Source organism: Leptodactylus fuscus, chromosome 1, assembly GCF_031893055.1.
Source record: "Leptodactylus fuscus isolate aLepFus1 chromosome 1, aLepFus1.hap2, whole genome shotgun sequence".
Lineage (NCBI taxonomy): Eukaryota > Metazoa > Chordata > Amphibia > Anura > Leptodactylidae > Leptodactylus > Leptodactylus fuscus.
In genome coordinates this window covers 48,069,485-48,085,353 of record NC_134265.1, presented here as the reverse complement: position 1 = coordinate 48,085,353, position 15,869 = coordinate 48,069,485, and the positions used below count along the sequence as shown (strand labels likewise).

At 41.1% G+C, this 15,869-nt stretch overlaps 1 protein-coding gene across 2 annotated transcripts in view; it reads right to left on the bottom strand.

Moving 5' to 3' along the window:
- The window catches only part of ERBIN (erbb2 interacting protein), a 172,718-nt gene that overhangs the window by 134,874 nt on the left and 21,975 nt on the right, over positions 1-15,869 (bottom strand). For both annotated transcript variants that reach the window (XM_075269806.1, XM_075269807.1), the window contains exon 2: positions 3,006-3,115. The gene's annotated coding sequence lies outside the window, so the exon portion shown is untranslated. The remainder of the gene's footprint in view (positions 1-3,005; positions 3,116-15,869) is intronic.

Here is a 15,869-nt window from a genome sequence, read left to right as displayed (position 1 = left end):
TCTTGTATATAACATGTAATGGTCAAGCTGCTTTCCGATAAGCAATAAACTAGAAACTATATTTTCTAAAAATGTACAGTTAAGACCAAGAACTTCCAAAATATTGCGCTGTTTCTTTGTCAATGGATGTGGTCAGAATATAAAACAGTGCCATAAATGGGACCGAACAGCAAAGAACATATTTGTTAAACAGATGAACGAAACTGTAGCAACAAGTCGTGGGCACAAAAAGCAAAGTCTAAACAAAAGTCAATGGTGAGACACTGAATATGATGAGACGGGCAATCGTCCAGACGGTTAGGTTTCAATCACGACTGCAGTGACAAGGCAGATGAACTTTAACCTTTGGATCTATTAAATCTATACATTGTCTATTGCCAACAAGTACAGATAAATATCAAAGCCTATAGAAAAGACAACACTAAACCAGTAACCTCAATTATTCATCGTGACAATGTACAGATCATCTGGTAGTACAGTCTACCTTCTACAAAAATAAGGCTACTTGGTCACCAAAGGATCCACTCTCGAAGCTTGTGTTGGATGCCATTTATTTATTTCTCTCATTTCTATAGTGATAACATATTCCACAGCAGGTTATAGACATGGGCAGTCACTGTCCATATAGGGCTCACAATCTAATCAGTATTATCTTTGGAGTGTGGGAGAAAATCGGGGTACATGGAAGAAACCCACGTAAACACAGGAAGAACATACAGACTCCGGATGTTGCTGGATTTGAACCCAGGACTCCAGTGATGCACGGCCACATAGCTGGCCATTGAGTATCTGTGCGGCCCATTTGGATGGTCTAAGGTCTGAAATTATTCATAGCCTTGAATATGCACAGAACATCAAACATCAAAGCCACCCTTCGAGGAATATTACCTGTACATTGTTCTTACTCAGGATAGCAAAAGAAACTGGAACTTGCATCTTCTATCCCACACTTTGTGCCCAAACCATAGGAGAACGCTTCAGGGTCTAGTTACATTACTTAGCTGACTAGATGGCAAAATTTGGCTTATTGGTTTGTTATTTAGGTACTGTATGGTTGTATTATCTGGATACTTTATGGTTGTAATTTTTGAATACTGTATGGTTGTATTATTATTTCAGTATTATATGGTTGTATTATTTAGGTACTATATGGTACACAATGATAGGAGGGTCAATAGAAGGTACTACACAAGACACAAACCAACCCTGCACAAAATGTAGCACAAACCAGAATTATACAAAAAAAAGAAACAACCCCATAGTAAGTATCTGTCAGACAAAATTTGCTCTATTAATCCTATGTTCACATCTGGCTTAAGATCTCCTTCAATCACCTCTGGATCTGTTGCAACCTCACATCATAGCACTAAGGAAATATTATAGAATATATCAAAAGAATTTTTTTTTTATTTAATGCGGTACCAATTTAATATATGGAAAAAAAAGATCCAGAGATTATATCTTTGAAGTATTGCCAGTACCTAAGTTGGAGGTAAGGTAAGGTTTCACGGGCAGACAGACTCGTGCATATGGTAAAATCTGTCTCCTGTAAAAGATTGTCTTTAAAGTCCAGAAGTAGGTTAGACAACATCTGCGTGGCTCGTGAATTCTAAAAACAAGACTTACGGGAACATTCTTAGGACAGATAAAATATATTTAGGAAACAAGGAAAACAGATCCAGCGAAAATGGCTAGAAATCACGTCGGTAGCATTACAGTATATAAACTTTATACAGGGGTATAGCTTAGGTTAGGTTAGGGGGTCAACCAGGGATTTGCCCCAAGTGCAGGCTGTTCGAGGCACCAACAAATTAAGGCAGTGAACTGAAGATTTGTCCTTGGTGAAAGAAAGTCAGACTTAAAGAGCATTCCCCATGAAAGACATTAATACAGATAGTGGCAGATCCCACTGTCTCTAAAATGAGCCCCACTTGCTTCTGTTCCCCGAGTCCTATTTAACCAGGATCTTGCTGATAGACTATCCTTGATGGTTGGACTTTACAGAAACAGCATGGTTGTCTGAGTTGGGAGTTACAGAAACAACGGAGAGTGTTATGGAAACAGCCTAGCCTAGAAAAGTACGCCATTTCCGAATAGCCTGGTTATTGAGGACGGTCTGTCAGCTAGGTCGCGCAAAAACAAGGGGACAGAACCTGGACAGGGCAGTTCATTTTAGAGATCAGTGGAGGTTCCAGATTTCGGATTGGCAGCTATCAGACATGTACGGCATACCTGCAGGAAAACCCCTTTAATGGGGTTATGCCATGAGGCAAGAATGGGAAGTCCTTCTTCCTTGCTGCACATTTAGCCTCACTACAGCCAGGCTGAGTATAGACTGGAGTATAGCCAGACTGAAGTGAATGGGAACGCTGTCCACCCCAGTCACACCTACCTTCAATGTGCAGCAGGACAGGAAAGGACAACCCCCTGCTGGTGGGGTTTCTCCTCTATTCTATGGTCAAAGAAAGATATATGGATAGAGGATAAATCCTTTTTGTGGTTTTATGAGAATCTCCAGACAATCCTAAAGACTGCACTATGTGCAAACCATGCTGAAAGTATAGAAGGAAGATCTCATTGTTGCCATCAGCTGTGTGCCTCTACCCTTCTAATGAGAAGCAATGTAATGTGCACATAAAAAGAGGTGTATAAATATGTATTTTATCCAATCATACTAAACTATTCACTACAGCTCTACAACACAGGCTTGCAGATGGCAATACAATATTCATTGATTTATTCCAGAAGAAATACAAGCTCGGCCGAACAAGACGAGAAGAAAAACCAAAATGGTTTCTGAGCAGGACTCGTGCAGTTAGAGGATACGGTCACAAGTCACTGTAGTCTGAAGTCCACACCTGTTTCACCTATCAGCATAGGCTGTAATATATGTGTCATGAGTGGTGTGCTATGATATATGTTTTATGGCACCATTAACCAATCGCTTTGACAGCTCTTATGGCAATAATTTGCAATACGTGGCCTGAAATAGCATCAGCACTCACCCGATGACACGGCCCTTCCTGGCTTCTTTTCTCCAGTTCACAGTGTGACAGAAAGGCTGTCCCGAAATGTAGGCATCCGATCTCAAGTCAGATACTAATCCAGCAGACACCTAATGGGCACAAGAAGAAACGTGAATTAACACAGTGTTACTATTACATTACAAGTGACTAGGAACATTTAGAGGGGTTTTCCTATCCTTAGGCTACATGGACAAAAATAAATAAATAAAAATACAGATTGTGGGATTCTAATCCTTAGAACTGGTTGGCTTGTCTCACACAGTATATCCCATTTCTCAGTATTCAAAATAATACGAATTGTAGAAATTGAGGAGAGAACATGAAGCCGGGCTGTGGAGTCAGTAGGCCAAACCTCCAACCCCAGCCCAGACTCTTCATAAATGGCCGAGGTCAGTGAGAAGCAGTGAAGATCTTCTGATTCATGAAACTGAATTCCTATGAAACTAAATATACAACACAATATACATCTAATCATACAATATTAATTACTGTATAATAGAATTAATAATAAATCATTTTATTTGGTGGCTGGAGTCTGTAAACTGTTTTATTCACCCAAAATTGGATTCCAACTCCATAACTCTGACATGAATACACAGCTCTGCAGGATCTCCAAATCTACAGTATATTTTATGGAAAATAGTCATGGTCGACAAACCAAAAACAGCTAGTTGGCGTTCTTGCTCCATCTGTAAGAGCAGGGAACTGGTTGGCTGGATGAGATGCCCTTCATTTAGCTGAAGGGGGTATTGTTCTCACAGAAACAAAAGCAGCAGGTGTTGAAAGACAACTGACATGAGCCAATGTTCATATTCTATACCCATGGAGCATTGCCTATAACTGGGTCCCATACAGTCCCGACGAAACCAGTAGGCCAAACCACTAACTCCAACTCTTCCATAAATGGTTGGCAGGCGCAGTCAAGCTCTTCTAAATCTCGGTTCACATCTGCACATGGGTTTCTATTTGGGGAGTCCGCTTGGGGATCCTCCTACGCGAAATCTAATCCAAAAGCAGTTACCTAAGGAAACCTACGGACCCCATAGACTATAATGGGGTCTGTGTGGTTTTTCACATGAAAAATGCTGAGAGAAAAGTGCTGCTTGTAGGACTTTTCTCTCCGCATTTTTCATGTGTAGAGGGGAACAGAATGGCTCGAATACAGATGAGAACCAAGCCAAACTTACAGGAAAAGATAGTGGTGAATTTCTAGGAAAGTAAATATGTAACAAACTATGCACCTAAATAATTATATAATAATAAATAAATAGTTCACACAGGGATTCCGCGTGTGCGCTTTCCGTTGCGGCTTTCCGCTCCGGATTAGGCCCAAATGAATGGGCCTAGTCCGGAGGGTGCTGTCACGAGGCGGCCGCCACGGCTGATTCAGCCGCGGAATCCGTCTGAAGAAAGGGAAGCTCGCTTTTTTATTCTGCTAGCAGGAACAAACCGCTAGCGGAAAAAAAAAAAAAAAAAAAAAAAAGAACGATAGCAGTCTACATAGACCTCTATTGTGAGGAGGCGGATTTTTAGGCAGATTCCATGCCAAAATCTGCCCTTTCTTGCCCCGTGTGAATGAGCCCTATGGCAATAATTTTATGTAGAAACCAGAGTCAGAAACTTTTCCTCGACTCAAATTCCACCCAAAACTGGACCCTACTCTGACTCTACAGCCCAGGAAGAAATATCCCTTGTGACACAAAGAAAGCAATCCACCAGTGACCACAAATGTTTCATGTGGGAAGACTATCCTGCAGAAATCGCCATCTCCTGCAAGCCTTTGGCTCGGATCAGGTAACTGTAGAGCACCACATTTTCAGAAAGTCTTCCCTTCACAGACTAATCTTGTCAATTTACTATTTTGTACTCCGACTAAAAAAAGAGCATTGAGCATCTGCACTTCATTAGCTCCACTTCAATGATAATAACATTACTAAAACCTATTTCTAGAATTGCTTTGCTGAGTCAAATTCTCAGGGAGAAAATTCTACTTGAAGCAACAAAATAATTTTTGAACACAACATCCAAAATGAACAAAAACAGCTGCAGAGAAGCGTACAAGACAACGAGTATGTGACAATGGGGTCTCCATTCAGAGCTACATTTGTACCAATGAATGGGCAATTATAAGAAAACACAGAGGAGCTGATTTATCAAGAGCAGCAGATATCACGCCAGCCATGATCATGTCTGTCCTGTCAGCACCTAGTTTAGGCACATGCCTCATCATAATTGGTCACATCTTTGGGGGTCAATACGTCTAAACAGAACTCTACACCAGCTCCTTGTTGAGTAGATTTCTGACATGCATAAAGGGAGTCTATCATTGCCTACATCGTTTTTTAACTAAGCGAATCTTTACATAGCCTTTAGCAAGGCTATTCTAGGCATACCTGTCTTTCATTGATCCTCGCAGACGTTCTTGAATTAAACCAGTTTTCTTCATATGCAAATTAATCTTCATAGAGCATCGGGGGTGTTATCCCTGTGCTCCGAGCACCTGTGTGCCATAGGCCGCCTCAGTTTCTCACCGCCCCCTTCGATCCCTTCTTCTACACCTCTTCACTGCTTCCAGAGCAGCTAGTCACATACAGCACGATTAAAATCTCGCACATGTGCTGTACGTGACTACAGAGGACGTGCTCTACAACTGTGGGAACATCAGAACATGCTCATGCTTTAGGTTGTATTCATGAAGCCTTAATGGTCAACAACCTTCATTGTTTGAGCTCAAATAAGATACAGTCCTATGAAAAAGTTTGGGCACCCCTATTAATCTTAATCATTTTTAGTTCTAAATATTTTGGTATTTGCAACAGCCATTTCAGTTTGATATATCTAATAACTGATGGACACAGTAATATTTCAGGATTGAAATGAGGTTTATTGTACTAACAGAAAATGTGCAATATGCATTAAACCAAAATTTGACCGGTGCAAAAGTATGGGCACCTCAACAGAAAAGTGACATTAATATTTAGTACATCCTCCTTTTGCAAAGATAACAGCCTCTAGTCGCTTCCTGTAGCTTTTAATCAGTTCCTGGATCCTGGATAAAGGTATTTTGGACAAACAATTCAAGTTCAGTTAAGTTAGATGGTCGCCGAGCATGGACAGCCCGCTTCAAATCATCCCACAGATGTTCAATGATATTCAGGTCTGGGGACTGGGATGGCCATTCCAGAACATTGTAATTGTTCCTCTGCATGAATGCCTGAGGATTTGGAGCGGTGTTTTGGATCATTGTCTTGCTGAAATATCCATCCCCGGCGTAACTTCAACTTCGTCACTGATTCTTGAACATTATTCTCAAGAATCTGCTGATACTGAGTGGAATCCATGCGACTCTCAACTTTAACAAGATTCCCGATGCCGGCATTGGCCACACAGCCCCAAAGCATGATGGAACCTCCACCAAATTTTACAGTGGGTAGCATGTGTTTTTCTTGGAATGCTGTTTCTTTTTGGACGCCATGCATAACGCCTTTTTTTATAACCAAACAACTCAATTTTTGAAGCTGCCTTGTCCAAATGTGCTTTTTCATGCCTCAGGCAACTCTATTTGTGGCGTACGTGCAGAAACGGCTTCTTTCTCATCACTCTCCCATACAGCTTCTATTTGTGCAAAGTGCGCTGTATAGTTGACCGATGCACAGTGACACCATCTGCAGCAAGATGATGCTGCAGCTCTTTGGAGGTGGTCTGTGGATTGCCCCGACTGTTCTCACCATTCTTCTTCTCTGCCTTTCTGATATTTTTCTTGGCCTGTCACTTCTGGACTTAACAAGAACTGTCCCTGTGGTCTTCCATTTCCTTACTATGTTCCTCACAGTGGAAACTGACAGGTTAAATCTCTGAGACAGCTTTTTGTATCCTTCCGCTGAACAACTATGTTGAACAATCTTTGTTTTCAGATCATTTGAGAGTTGTTTTGAGTAGCCCATGATGCCACTCTTCAGAGTAGATTCAAATAGTAGAACAACTTGCAATTGGCCACCTTAAATACCTTTTCTCATGATTGGATACACCTGGCTATGAAGTTCAAAGCTCACTGAGGTTACAAAACCAATTTTGTGCTTCAGTAAGTCAGTAAAAAGTAGTTAGGAGTATTCAAATCAATAAAATGATAAGGGTGTCCATACTTTTGCACCGGTCAAATTTTGGTTTAATGCATATTGCGCATTTTCTGTTAGTACAATAAACCTCATTTCAATCCTGAAATATTACTGTGTCCATCAGTTATTAGATATATCAAACTGAAATGGCTGTTGCAAACACCAAAATATTTAGAACTAAAAATGATTAAGATTAATAGGGGTGCCCAAACTTTTTCATAGGACTGTATATAGATTAGGACTTCCCTATGCAAGAAGCAACTCTGATCCCGGCCATGCAACTTAGACTCCTCTGGAAGTCGTTTATATCACCCGAAAGCAAAGAAAATGACTGTGAAATCCAACACCATCGCACACATTATAGACAGTTGTGAGGTCTGTCCAAAATCTGTATGCTTGGCCTTAATGCATTCACAAGATCAGTAGTCACTTTTACTCTTAAGGACCTTCTATTTCCGTACATTACTTGGATATCAACAGATCAGGACTGGAAAAACATGCCTACCAACATGTCTTCCAAAATCAGCTCCGCACCTGTCCATAGATCATGTGATGGACTAGCATGCCCTATAAAAGGTACAAGTACTATTACTCTAACCATGCCGAAGCTAAAGAGAACCCAACTTGCTCCTGGCTTCCACATGGGCCAAAGAACCCATAACTGTCTGCACGCTGTATAACCACTTTAACACAGAATTTCAGATGTGTAGTCCGTGGCAGGGTACCTATGAGATAGCAATCCACCAGAATCACTGTCTTATGAACAAACCCTTTAAAAAAAAGGGAGGGGGGGGGACACGCGAATCTGTGTTGAGTGAAAAAGCATTCTTGTGTGTCCATACAATATAATTACTGATATGCTAGAGAAAATGTGGAATGATGTATTTACATTGCTCTGTTTCCATAGCGCGAGCACATCATTTCATGGCATTTACAAGACAACAGTTTATGTAGATTTCAATACCATCTAATAGAAGACATTAAGGAGATTTATCATTATACTCGGAGAGCTGTAACAAGGGACATAAAGGATAATGTAAGGTAACATATATCCAAGGAAAGAAATCTACATACAACTCCTTCGAGGAGCAGAAGTGGAGAATACATCTCCTCTGATCAGTCTTGTTTTCCCATCCAGTAGAACAATTCTGGCATGTCAGACGGGTTATTGATGGGGTCATTGTCGTTAAAGGGAATGAAACACCATTATTTTATTAAAGCCTCACCATTATTTCTACTCTGTTTTTATTTTCCGATTGTGGATTTTTGATTCTATTTTCTGTACAGGATCATGGAGGCCGCCATCTTATCCGAGTATCTCCTCTGTTAAAGGTTAAGTTCACGCGGAGGAGTTTGCTGTGGATTCCGCGTCCTGCTCGATCCTGTCACAGATTTTTATTTTTTGACATTTTTGTAATTTTTTACCCGATTTCCCTAGAGTTCTAGATCATGTACAGCGTTTGGTTGTAAATGTGCTGAGTTAGAAGGTATAATGGCTTTGCCTCCCACAAACTTTTTGTGATGGAAGAAGTAATGGATATGGAGCAAAATGGAGATTTTTTTTTTTCTAAAGCGTCTTCTCTGGGGTATAACGTTAAATGATGCAGATCAGCTCCAGCATTACTCAATTTTCAGACTGATGTTTTCAATTCATTATTTATCAGCTAGGAGGCATAAAATTCTCCTGACACTGTACACAACCTGGGAATCTGTCTGCAGCCCGAAACACAGTCTTTAATAAAACACTTCATCTTCCGGGCTGCACAAAAACATGACATGACGTCTTCTGTTCTGCACATACCATGGTCTACAGAAAAGTATGAATAATCTATGACTATGGTACGCCATACAACAGTATGGAGGTCTCTGATGATTTATGGGAACAACTACAGCTAAAAATAACAGATAAAATATGGGTTTAAATTTTGTTTAAAAATCTGCTGTTAAAGAAGAGGTATACATTTTTATTTTTAATGAACCACAAATGTAGGCTTAAAAGAAGAAATCCTACATACACAGTCCAGTCATATTAATGTGACCACCGCCTACTTTTGACGTCAACGTTAAATAACCAATGGCAGAAGGCACGTGTCATCAGCCATCTGGGTGCACTCATCATTGTGGAAGGCACGATGGATCTACACAAGTATGCATCTATCCTTGCGGACCATGTTCACCCCTACATGCGAAATGTTTTTCCTCAGGATGATGGCATCTACCAGCAAGACAATGTGACGTGTCATAAAGCTCGCAGTGTACGTGTGTGGTTCGAGGAGCACCAGGATGAGTTTACCGTACTCCCTTGTCCAGCAAATTCCCCGGACTTGAACCCAATCGAGAATCTGTGGGACCACCTCAATCGGGTTGTTCACGCCATGGATGCTCAACCGCGTAACCTAGCGCAGCTGGCCATGGCACTGGAGTTGGCATGGCTCAACATCCCAGTGAACATCATCACAACATCCCCTCTCTTCCTGCACGTCTCGCAGCGGTCCGCTCTGCCAAAGATGGATATTCTGCATTTTGCCAGGTGGTCACATTAATGTGACTGAACTGTGTACTTACCTCCTTCTCATTTCCCGGTGTTCCTGACCTTTGGCCAGCACACCAGAGAAGCAGCAGTGATATTCTGCTCAAACTGAGTGGCCGAAGTGCTCGTGCACATGCAGATTGTCAAAGACGACTCTTTATGGCAGAATGGAAGAGTACGTATGAAGTTTTTGTTACTTTAGGCCTCCATTTGAGATTTAAAAATACAAAACAAAACAATAACACACAACACTCCTTAAAATGTTTGGAGCGTCTGACATTTGAAGAAACCAGAATCAAGTACTTTGAACTTTAAGGCCACTATAAATTGTCACTTATTTTGTCAGCTTTCTGATTCGGTCTCTGTAAATTCAAGGCAGAATTTGGATCTTATGCTAAACTGGAATCTCTCTATTCAAACTATATAGGACTGAAGGAAATAGCCAGGCACTGTACTTAGCTACCTACATACGGGAAGACACGTTTGACTGACACTCCCTTGAACTCATGGTTATGGTCTTGTGGCTGAAGAACATCGGGAGGTGCACAGGTCATCCATTCTGGTAATATAAGATTATAAGGAGCCTGAAACAGAATCTGTTACCAGAATCCACCATATGAACCCAGCCCTGCAGATAAGGTAAGGTAACCTGAATCAAGCTAACATTGTTTTCCCCTTGTGAATGGTACCTTTATTATCTAGATATCGTTGTTTTGGTCAATTTGCAAATGAGCTCTTTGAAGCAAAGAAAACATTGTCCAAAGGGGTAAGAGGCAACACCCTCATTGCTACAAAGATCGTATTTGTGTATTTCCAAAAACAGAGATATCTTGAAAATGGAGGGACCAATTTACAAGGTGAAACTACTGTTTGATTCAGGTGACCCTAACCCAGGGTTAGAGAACGTAAGGCTCTCCAGCTGTTGCAAGACTACAACTCCCAGCATGCATACTGGCTCTGCTGTTCCTGGAACTCCCATGGAAGTGAATGGAGAATGTTGGGAGTTGCAGTTTCACAGCAGCTGGAGAGTCGAAGGTTCCCTACCCCTGCCTTAACCCATCTACCTCTGCAGGACTAGGTTGATAGGCTGGGATCTGGGTTTCCTGTAGTAGCACCCAAGTTTATAAGCCCTAAGGGGCAACATGGTGGCTCAGTGGTTAGCACTGTAGCCTTCAGGGCTGGAGTCCTGGGTTTGAATCCCACCAGGAACAACATCTGCAAGGAGTTTGTATGTTCTCCCTGTGTTTGTGTGGATTTCCTCCAATTCTACAAAGACATACTGATAGGGAAAAATGTACATTGTGATCCCTGTATGGGGCTCACAATCTACATTAAAAAAAAAAAAATAAAAAAAAAGATCATAGACCCCTACTAAATCTGCATAACATTCATGTGAAAAAATAATATACATTATATAGATGTATTTTTGTGGCTTACTGGTGTATCAAATACCATCAGGTTGGAAGACATGAATCAAAAAATAAGAAAAAGTAAAACCAACATTAAAGCCTAAAATTCTGCTTATTTCTCCTTTCACTGAATACCCACAATACAGGTTCATATTTGTTGACTGGATAATTTCACAAAAATATAAGTAATACCTAAACACATACATATTGATGTATAACAATAAATTGGGGGGGGGGGGGGTGTTGTTGATACATTCTTGCGTTCTGACCCCTCAGCAAATCCCCGTTGTTGCGCGGTAAACATTCATCTTCCAATAAATGCTGCCTCCAGACAGTAATTACTAAGATCCCGTTTTAGCTCCGCTACACTCCCTAATAACCGTGTTTCATCAAGTGCTCCAGCTGCCTTCCTATACTCACGTGCCTTAATCTTCCTTGTGCCTCTTAAACCTTACAATAATCAGCTGCCCCCCCCCCTCTTTTGTCACTTGAAAGGGTCTAAAGATTTGTTCATATGTATTTTCGCCCCAGAGAATAAGTCGCAATCATGGACTGTGGCATATGGAATATGAAACATGGACGGCTCGAGCTTGTAGATGCAAAGGCTATGATGACAAAACCAAATAAGAACAAAAAAAAGTCAATTCTGAGCTTCTCCTATAGGAATATTCTATAAAGAGTCGTCTGAGCTACTTGGAGACTTTTATAGCCCTACTCATTTATTTCAGGCCTGTTGACAAGAGTTGGACGTGCCGTGGATATTCTGCAGCGTTTCGCAGTCCTAAGAAAGTGAATGAGATTTCTCAGTTACTCCTCCATACACACACTCTATGGACTGTATCTGCACATATAATATCACCTGATGTGTAGTTTTTCAACTTGCAGTTTGCAGAAATAGGTGCTAGATTTTGTTAGGCTGAGAAAAATGAAAACAGCAATGAAATCTATGAATGAAGACTGAACAAATGAAGAAGATTTTACCAGGGCTATGATGTCAGTAGGCCAAGCCACCTCAAAATCCTGACCAAAAAGACGGCTCCCATTGATTGAAATCACTAGGAGCCGGTCAGTTCTATTTTTCCGGGAGCCATTTGTTACTGTTCCCGGAAAAAAGAAGCGAGATGCTCATTCTTCAGGCAGATTCACCTCGCGATTCGGCTTGAAGACACTCCCTCCTCCCGACTAGGCCCATTCATTGGGCCTAATCCCGAGCGGAGTGCAGTGCATCGGCATCCAGTCGCGGCTACCCATTTTTTGGTCTGCTGCCTTATGTTCCGAACCAAAAAAAAACATGTGAACCTACCCTAAATTTAGACAGTGCAGACTGTTGGTTTATCCTTACCAGAATACTCTGCATAACACATGCCTCCTTTCTAACAATTCACAACTCTCAATGCAACCCTAGTCTTATGGGTATATTCACATATGACAGATGGGTTGCAGTAATGATTTCTACTAAAAAGTCCCCTTTATTGAAGTTGTGTCAGTGGCAAGCATATGGATTTTTGGAAGCTTCATTTAGATGAATGGGAAAATAGCAGAATTTTGTTCAACGAATCTTCGGCATAATAAATAAGCCCAAATGGCGATTTTGCATAACCCCAATGGGATAACCTTTGGTTGGTGAAATAAAAATGGTTTTGATAATATCAGTACAGTATAGTGGAATAAAAAAATGCACTAAACAATATAAAAAAAAAATATATATCTATGTATGGGTGAAGCATGGAGGCCTGCAATGCTCGCCTTTCCAGCTAAACTTCTGCTTGTGATATCTAACTATGCAGCCTGCCCCTAAGTAATTCATCTTAAGTTAAAAAAAAATAAATAATAATTTATAATAAAATTATAATTAAATAATTTATATGAAAAAAAAACTTGAGACAAATATATATATATATATATATATATATATATATATATATATATATATATATATATATATATATATATATATTTTCTCCTTCTTAATACACAAGCAATCCAGGCTGCTCACAGTAAAAAAAAAAAAAAAGCAAAAAAGGGTTACTGGAACATAAGGGGGAGAATGTACTGCTCTTGGAAACAAGCATCTCTTTGATGGAATATACCTGTCATCCAGCTATAAGCCAAGCATGACCAAGTACCAGACTTCTAGCATCCCTGAAAGACTGTCCTCCGAGAAGAAGCGGAGGGTAACTTATCACTGAGGATGTCAGCCCCGCTCACCGAGCAGCAGTCACAGACAACTCTGGTTTCTGCAGCTTAAACACCTACTAATGAATGCACAACACCATATAAGACATTCAGTGGAAGGTTCTCGCGCCATCTTTTCCCTGGGGTCATCACTCTAGTAGATGTCAACAAGAAGCTCCATTTTGTATCTTATAGTGAACCAGCTTTTATTGTTTGCACTGGAGATATTGAATATGTTTTATCATTAGCTTGAGGGTAGTGATGAGGTTTGTAGCAGGTTGTAGCTGCAGGAAGTATGCACTCCTAATGTATAATGGTGGCTTTAGTGAAAACTTTAAGGTCTTGTACACATGGAAGTATTACAGATCTGCCTTATAGTCATATACTGCGTGGTCCGCACAGCTTTGAATAGGCTGCTAACTTGAAGCTGCTGAGCACGAATACAAAATCTTTAATCCCTAAATACTGTGTGCCATTAAGAAAAGTGATTTGTTTTATTTGGTCCCCTCAAGTTCCATGGTCTGGTAGTGATTACTACCTCTGCACCCCCTTATAGCTACGCCCATGCACATTATTCTATATATTGCCATAAGTCTCCTACTTAAAGAGGTATTCCCAATTCGTCTGTTCACCAACTTGCAGGCTGTTTACTCTGTTCACTTCCTGGTTTTCTCTGTAAATTGGTGGGTGGGGTTTCGCTCCAGCTCTGCTATCTCTATTCATAGCAGTACATGTTTGCAGTCAGTAATGAGGGATGGTTGTAAATACAGTAGCATAGTATCACTGGAAGACGAATAATATGAAGCTGATGTAGCAGAGCTGGATTTGATAGGTGATGAGAATCCCAAACTTACATGCTACAGGACTAAGAGTCAGCTTGCAATAAACTCAGTTTTAGGTCTGTGTTACATAGAGAGGTAACAGACTCCCTGTGTCAGCCCTCAGCAGCAAATATCAATTAGTGGATATGATAACTGGAAGAGGGAGATCAACAGCTCAGAAATACAAGCTTCTCCGAGCACTCAGCTTCCCCGCCCTCCCTCCTCTCCTCACCCCTTCCTGAGAGCAGGGAACTACCTCACTTGTCCTGAGCGGAGGGATAAACAGCTCAGAAATACAAGCGGCTCTGATCACTCAGCCCCCCCCCCCCTCCCTCCTGAGAGCAAGGAGCTACATCACTTGTCCTGGTGAGAGAGATAAGATCATCCCCAGGTCTGTGGTTATGGAAACAGTGTAAACAATTAAGTGAATAATCTCAGATAGTGGCCAAACAAAGCAGTTTTGCTGAAGAAATGTATTTAGGAAAAGTCTTAAAGGGGCTCTATCAGCAAAATCATGCTGATAGAGCCCCACATATGCGTGCATAGCCTTTAAAAAGGCTATTCAGGCACCGTAAAAGTTAAACTACCCCCCCCCCCCCCCCGTTTTAAAATAATAACTTGAAAAAGAATGTTCTCTACTTACGGAACGTGCACCCTGGGCGGGCATTCAGGGTGCGCCGTCTTCTTCTTCCCTGCCTCTTCTTCCTCTGACGTCTTCGGGTCCCGTCCTCCTCCGGCGCTTGCTTGCGGACACTGATAAAAAAAAAAATAGCCCGGGCGCATGTGCAGTAGCATGCGGCTTCTACTACGGCTACTGCACATGCGCCCGGGCTATTTTTTTTTTTTTTTATCAGTGTCCGCGAGCAAGCGCCGGAGGAGTACGGGACCCGAAGACGTCAGAGGAAGAAGAGGCGGGGAAGAAGAAGACGGCGCACCGTATTTTAAAACGGGGGGGGGGAGGGTAGTTTAATTTAACATTTACGGTGCCTGAATAGCCTTATGCACGCATATGTGGGGCTCTATCTGCAGGATTTTGCTGATAGAGCCCCTTTAAATCCACATAAACTAGCAGTATAGATAGGATCTTTGAGATGGGACAACCCCTTTAAGGCGGAGGCCACACGATGCAGAAACACAGCTTTTGTTGTTGCAGATTTTGCTGTAGCTTTTTGAGACAAAAGTTAGAAATGGCTGCAAAAAGAATGGGAAATATATAGGAAGTACTTATACATATACCTTCTGATCAATCCACTCCTTTAGCTACAAAAAAGCAGCAAAATCTGCATCAAATAGCTGCATTTTCCGCAATATAGGGTCACAGCCTAAAGGGGTTTTGTAGTGGGTAAAAAATGTAAATAAAAAGTTATGCAACTGGGGTTGCACTTGGGCCTTGGACCTTTAGGGAGACCCATAAGGCTTCTTACATATTTTCTTTTTTTAACCCATTCTGAGACTTTGAGGATCAGAGTTTTACCCACTGGAAAACCCCTATAAAGCCTTGCTATCCCAAGCTGAGTAAATTAGCCAAAAATGGAGCAAAAAATGATCCCCATCGTTACTCAGTCACAATAAAATCTTCATAAGCATTCCTATTAAGATGAAACAGATTGAATTTCTCATTGGCAACTTGCTGAAATGACAAGGATCATTCAGGGTTATAGTTTTTATAACATCATCATCATCGGCCTGACTTATCTACAGTAGGCAAAAAGGACTTTCTGCTTAGTAATTTTGGATAATAAAGGAAAAAGTATGGCGCGCCATGGGCCCCATCAATAGTGTATATAGAAACA